We start from the raw sequence: 7,048 nt of genomic DNA on the forward strand, positions 1-7,048 counted from the left end.
CTTAAGTCTTGCGTTTTTCTTCTGCTGAGTCCTTTTTCGCAGCCGAGGGGCTGTCCTGGCGGACTCGTCTGCTCCGGGCCAGTCATCACTACGACCGGCTCGTTGCCGACACCGGCCGTCTTGGCATCGAGGCGGCGCAGGCAAGGGCGGAGGCGGCCACGGCTCGGCGTTCTCTCGACGAGGCCAACCGGTTGCATGAGCAGCTGGCGGGTCACAAGAGCCGCCTCGAGGCCGAGGTGGAGCTCCTTAAGGCGGAAGGCGCCAAGGTAGCAGAGGCGCAGCAGGCCCTGGTGGAGGCGGACCAGCAACAACTGTGGGGGCAGGTCACCACAGCTGAGGGGGCCCGTGAGGACGAGGCCCGTCGCCGCGGGGCGGCCGAGAAGGCGGCCGAAGACAAGGACGCCGAGCTGAAGGCGGCCCTTGCCAAGGCGGCCGATCTGGAGAAGGCGCTCGAGGAGCACGACCGCGCCATTGAGCGAGAGTGGCGTGGTACGTTGCTTGAGGTGCAACACCTGGAAGAGTCCTTCTCCAGTAAGTGCTTTTTCTTGTCGTTTGCCGGGTCGGGATCCGGCCTTTCTTCCTTGTTGTTCTTCTTCTGACTCGCTTCTTCCTTTGCGGCAGGGGCCTTCCCAGAGACGCAGCGGCTGGCGGAGGAAGCCGTCCGCTATCAGCGCGACCCAACCGGCGTCGTTGGGTCCGGGACGGATCCGCGGGTGTCCTGGACCTTCCCGGAGATCATCGCCGCCGCTGAGGCCCGCTTGCAGGTCCTGGGAACGTAGTTGGGGCGGTTGTCCCAGGCTGGCACCGCAATGACGGCGGCCCTATGGCCGGACTCCGTCCAACCGAGCAGCTTCTCGCGCCTGGCGCGTTGGTTGGAGATGGGGCCGGACCGGTTTGGTGAGTGGTGCGTCTCCGCCGCTCGTGCCGGTGCTGAGATGGTGCTCCGGTTCACACTGTCCTGGCATCCGGACCTGCAGCTGGACGCGTTGATGGGCCAGCGGGCCGGTTCGGAGCAGCTCTTGCAGGAGCAAGCCGGCCGGATCGCCTCCCGGGCCAGCTACATCGCCGAGTTCGCCTTCCACGACGAGTTCCATCCAGAGCGGACGGAAGACGGCAGGGCTGTGGACGGCGACGCCTATGGCTTGCTCCTCCATGATCCGGAGGGGAGCTCGGAGGAGACGGGCGTCTACCGCGACGCGGGTGCTGAGGAGGACACCGGCACCTCGCTGGACCCGGAGGCCGCCAGGGGAGAGCCGTCGATGTCGCGACGCGGCGCTGGAGATGCCTGAGACACTTTGTGTAAAATCTGTTAAATAGCAGATCCACCCACCCACTGGGGTTTTAGGGTGTAATGAACTCGGGCCGTGGGCCTTTTCTTAAATACTTGTGTAGATGTCGTGGGTGCTTTTGCTTTTTGCCTTCCATTTTTTGGACCGATTTCATGTGCTTTTCCTTTCTCAAACCTCCCCCCCCCCACCCGCGAGTCAGACGCCCGAGACTCCGGTCCGTGACAAGGAGTTCGGTTCTTTGAGATGAGCGCGCAGGACTTGGGTCCCTCGAAACATTGAGCGCGAGCGAAACACCCACTGGGCCGGCTGGTGGCAATCCGGCGAAGCCGGTTGGCGAGCAGCCGGTCGTGCGGCTATTCATTTGATGAGTGGTGGGCCGGGTTGATCGACCTAGCAGCCTTTGACTTAGTGTATGAAGCGTAAAGGAGCTTTGGCCCGTTGTGCTTGCCAGCCGACAGCCAAAGTTGGATCTGTGGCTTTAGGGCGAAGTGGGGGACCGCGACATCCTAACTTTATCAGGAATCACCAAGTAAGGCGGCGGCGTGGCGACCGAGCCGGCCAGCCCCCGAGCCCCCGGGTCGAGCGAGTCGGACCGGTGGCCGGGTTCAGTGGTATAGTGATGCAAGAAAGTAGGGACACAATAAATTGGTCGACAAAAGGCAGTCCCCGAGTCTCGTTCGGGGACACCATAGTTTCATGCGTTTACAAAAGGCGATGATACATATGCTCGTGCGGCTAACTGTAAAACAGGCGGAGGAGTTCCGCGTTCCATAGCCGGGTCGTTTCTTCACCGGCGGTGTCCTTCTTGCGCTTCCTTGACTTGCGTGCGTGGATGAAGTAGTAGGCATTGCGGTCGTGCAAGGCCCTGCTCACGATGAATGGGCCCTCCCATGGAGGGGATAGCTTATGCTGGCCTGCCTGCTCTTGGACGAGTCGAAGGACGAGGTCGCCCTCGCGGAACGCGAGGGGCTTGATCTTCTTGTTGTGGTAGTGCCTCAGGCCTTGCTGGTAGATGGCCGAGCGACTGAGCTCCAGGAGGCGTGCTTCTTCGAGCAGGTCGACGCCATCTTCGCGGGCTTCTCTGGCTTCGGCTTTGGTGTACATCGCGACGCGCGGCGAGTCGAACTCGACGTCGGTCGGGATGACGGCTTCGGCTCCGTAGACGAGGAAGAACGGGGTGAACCCGGTCGACCGATTCGGCGTGGTGCGTAGACTCCAGAGAACGGCTGGCAACTCGTCAAGCCAGTTGCCAGGTGAGCGGATGAGTGGCTCGACGAGTCGCGGCTTGACGCCGGACAGGATGAGTCCATTGGCCTGCTCGACCTGCCCGTTGGACTGCGGATGCGCAACGGAGGCCAGGTCGAGGCGGATGCCGGAGACGGAGCAGTATTGCTTGAGCGCGCCCTTGGCGAAGTTGGTGCCATTGTCGGTGATGATGCTGTTCGGCATGCCGTAGCGCACCGCTATGTCCTTGATGAACCGGACGGCTGTTGGCCCGTCCAGTTTCTTGATTGGTCTTGCCTCGATCCACTTGGTGAATTGGTCCACTGCCACCAGCAAGTGCGTCATGCCGCCTCGAGCGGTTTTGAAGGGTCCCACCATGTCGAGTCCCCAAACCGCGAAGGGCCAGGCGATCGGTATGGTGCGGAGTGCTAACGCCAGCTGGTGGCTGCGTTTGCTACAGCGCTGGCATCCCTCACACTTGAGGACGAGGGACTCGGCATCTTGCAGGGCCGTGGGCCAGTAGAAATCATGGCGGAACGCCTTGGCCACGAGGGATCGTGATGCGGCGTGGTGGCCACACTCGCATTGATGTATGTCAAGGAGGATGTCGATTCCCCATTCCTGCTCGACGCAGCGCTGGAACACGCCAGTGGAGCTGTGCTTGACGAGCTCGTTGTTGATGATGCTGTAGGCGGACGCCCGGCGCTGCACTTGCCGAGCTTCGGTCTCGTCCATGGGGAGAACCCCGTTCTCCAAAAATTCTGATATTGGGAGGGCCCAAGATGGAGCCGCAACCACGGCGAAGACGGCCACCAGGGTGGGTTCCGAGTCGGCAGCCCCCGAGCCGGGTTGAGCAACCCCCGGGTCGGGGATGGCGAAGGCCGGGTCTGGGACGATGGTGGCCGGGTCGAGCTGAGCAGCCCTCGGGCCGGGTTCAGCAGTCCTGGGCCGGGTTGAGGTGCGGCTGGGTCGTCTGGAACATGGATGGACTCGGAGTCCGGCGATGGCTTGACGGACGGCTCGCGCAGGTGCTCGAGGGAGACGTCGGACGGGATGGCTTGTTGTGACGAGGCGATCTTGGTGAGCGTGTCGGCTGCTTCGTTCTCCACGCGCGGGACGTGGAGGAACTCGCAGCCCTCGAAGGATCCAGACAACTTCTGGACGAGGAAGCGGTAGCTTGCCATGTTGGAGTCGCGGGCGTCCCATTCGCCGGAGCATTGCTGCACCACCAGGTCCGAGTCGCCGTAGCACAGGATGCGCCGGATGCCGAGTTCCTTGGCAAGCCGGAGGCCGTGCACAAGGGTTTCGTACTCGGCGACGTTGTTGGAGGCGGCGAAGTGGATCTGGAGCGCGTAGTGGAGCCGGTCGCCCTTCGGGGACGACAGTACGATGCCGGCCCCCAAGCTGAGTCGCATTTTGGACCCGTCGAAGTGCATGCGCCAATGCGTCGAGTCGGGAGGCGGCGGCAAGTACTGGGTCACGGTCCAGTTGATGAGGAAGTCGGCCAGGGCTTGAGACTTGATCGCGGTGCGGGGCTCGTAGAGGATTGTGTGGCCGGCTAGCTAGATCGCCCACTTGGCAACCCGGCCAGAGGCATCCCGGCACCCGATGATTTCTCCGATAGGCGCCGTGCTGACCACGGTGACGACGTGCTCTTGGAAATACTGCTTCAGCTTCTTGGCGGTGAAGTACACGCCGTAACACATCTTCTGGTAGTGTGGGTAGTTCTGCTTGGAGATGGAGAGCACCTCGCTCAGGTAGTAGACCGGGCGCTGGAAGGCTTGGATCTTGCCCTTCTCTGGTCGCTCGACCACCAGCACCGTGCTGACCGCCCGCGAGGTCGCGGCTATGTAGAGCAACAGCGGCTCCTTGTCGGTCAGCGCGGCCAGGACTGGTGCGGTGGAGAGCATGCGCTTGAGGTCTTGGAAGGCCTCGTCTGCCTTGCCGTTCCATTCGAACGGGCTCGTCTTCTTCATCAGTTGGTACAGGGGTAGCGCCCTCTCGCCCAGCCGGCTTAGAAACCGGCTGGCCAAGGCCAAGCATCCGGTGAACTTCTGGACATCGCGCAGCCGAGCCGGCTTGCGCATGCGCTCGATGGCCTTGATCTTCTCCGGGTTCGCCTCAATGCCGCGTTCCGAGACGAGGAAGCCGAGTAGCTTTCTGGCCGGGCCGCCGAAGACGCATTTTTCCGGGTTAAGCTTGACCTTGTATTCGCGGAGGTTGGCGAATGTTTCCTTCAAATCATCGAGGAACGTGAGGTGCTGCTTGGTCTTCACCACGATGTCGTCCATGTATACGTGGATATTGCGGCCGAGTTGCGGCAGCAGGCATTTCTGCATGCAGCGCTGGAAGGTGGCGCCGGTGTTCTTCAAGCCGAACGACATGGTGATGTAGCAATACGCCCCAAAGGGCGTGATGAAGAACGTCTTCAGGGCGTCGGTCAGGTCCAGCTTGATCTGGTGGTAGCCAGAGTAAGCGTCCAGGAAGGACAGGAGCTCACAACCGGCGGTCGAGTCGATGACTTGGTCGATCCGCGGGAGGGCGAACGGATCCTTGGGACAGGCCTTGTTGAGGCTGGTGTAGTCGATACACATGCGCCAGGTCTTGTTCTTCTTCAGGACGAGAACTGGATTCGCCAGCCACTCGGGGTGAAACACTTCCATTATGAAGCCGCCCGCCAAAAGCTTGGCGACCTCTTCACCAATGGTTCTTCTCTTCTCTTCGGAAAATCGTCGTAGGGGTTGATGGACAGGCTTGGCGTCCTTGCGGACGTGAAGTTTGTGCTCGGCGTACTTCCTCGGGATACCTGGCATGTCCTTGGGGGTCCATGTGAAGATATCCCGATTCTCACGGAGGAAGTCGACGAGCTCGCCTTCCTATTTGCTATCGAGGCGGGCGCCTATGACAACGTACTTGCTGCAGCTGGGGTCTTCTGGGTTGGGCTTCACTTTCTTGGTCTCCTTGGAGGGCTTGAAGGCGGCCTCGTCGGCCGAGTCCGGGCTCGGGATCGACGCGGCGGAGGCCTAGCCTGCCAGGGCGACGATCCGGTCGAGCTAGCGCCGCTCCTCGGCAATGACCAGTGATTCGGCCAACTTGGCGCCGTCTCGGGCGCACTCTAGGGACTTGCGGTAATCGCCGGTGACGGTGATGAGGCCCTTGGGACCCGGCATCTTCATCTTCAGGTACGCGTAGTGGGGAACCGCCATGAACTTGGCGAGCGCAGGCCGGCCCAGCAACGCGTGATACGCGCTGGACAGGTCCACCACCTCGAACCAGATCGGTTCGCGCCGGAAGTGGCTGCTGTCACCGAACAGGACATCTAGCCGGACCCGGCCAATGGGGGAGCAGGAGAGGCCGGGCACGATGTCGTGGAAGATCGTTCGGGTTGGCTCCAGGTCCTCGGCCTTGAGGCCGAGCTTGGTCATTGTGTCGCGGTAGAGGATGTTGATGCTGCTGCCGCCGTCGATGAGGACTCGGGAGAACTTGCACGTGCGCCGCGCGACGATGGTGGGGTTGAGGACGAGGGCGTAACCACCCGGGCTCGGCATGACTGCCGGGTGATCCTCCCGGGTCCAAGTGATTGGGCGATCCGACCAATGCATGAACTCCGGCTTGGCCGGGACGACGGTGTTCACCTCCTGTCGAAGGAGGCACTCGTTGTGCTTGTCGTCGCCGAGGCTGGTGAAGACGACGTAGGCCGCGCTCTGGTCCGGGTAGGCGTCATCGCGCATCGCGCCGCCAGCTGGAGGCGGAGGCGGCTGTCCCGCGCCTGGAGCCGGAGCCGGAGGGGGCGGGACGTCGCCCCTCATGATGCGCTTGGTGATGGCGCACTGCCGAAGCGTGTGTGTGGAGGGTCTTGTGCCGCTGTGGTGCTTGCAGGGGGTGTCGAGCATTTGCTCGAAGCTCATGGCGGGTCGCCATGCCGTCTTGCCGGTTTGCCGGCATTTCGCCGCCGGGTCTGCCGCGGGCTCGGTGCCCGCGACGAGCTGGTTGTCGTGACGCGGCGCCGGCTGGTCGGCCTTGCGCTTGTTGTTCTGGTGATGCTGCTGCCGGCTGCTTTCGCCGGCCGGCTTCGAAGGGGGAACCGGCTTCGCCTTACCGGCTTCATCCAGCGCCACCTGGATCTTCATGGCGGAGTCGGCATTGGCGTACTTGTCCGCCGTCACCATGAGCGCGGCCATGGTGGCCGGCTCGGAGCGTAAGAGCTTGTGCTTGAGGAGGGTGCCGTCTCGGCACCCGCTGACGAAGTACTGGATCGCCTGGACTTCATGGACGCCCTCGCAGCTGTTCCGGAGCTCGGTCCAGCGTGCGAGGTACTCGCGACCGGTCTCCGTAGGCCCTTGCATGCACATGGCGAGCTGGCTAGGGCGGCCGGGTCGCTTGTAGGTCCCCGTGAAGTTGCGGACGAAGGCTTCCTCGAAATCCACCCACGTGTTGATGCTGCCCATCGGCAGGCTATTCAACCACGTGCGGGCCGACCCTTGGAGCATGAGCGGTGCGTAGCGCACGGCGAGACGACGATTGGCACCGGTGAT

The sequence above is a fragment of the Triticum aestivum genome, chromosome 3D (genome assembly GCF_018294505.1).
Source record: "Triticum aestivum cultivar Chinese Spring chromosome 3D, IWGSC CS RefSeq v2.1, whole genome shotgun sequence".
Classification (NCBI taxonomy): domain Eukaryota; kingdom Viridiplantae; phylum Streptophyta; class Magnoliopsida; order Poales; family Poaceae; genus Triticum; species Triticum aestivum.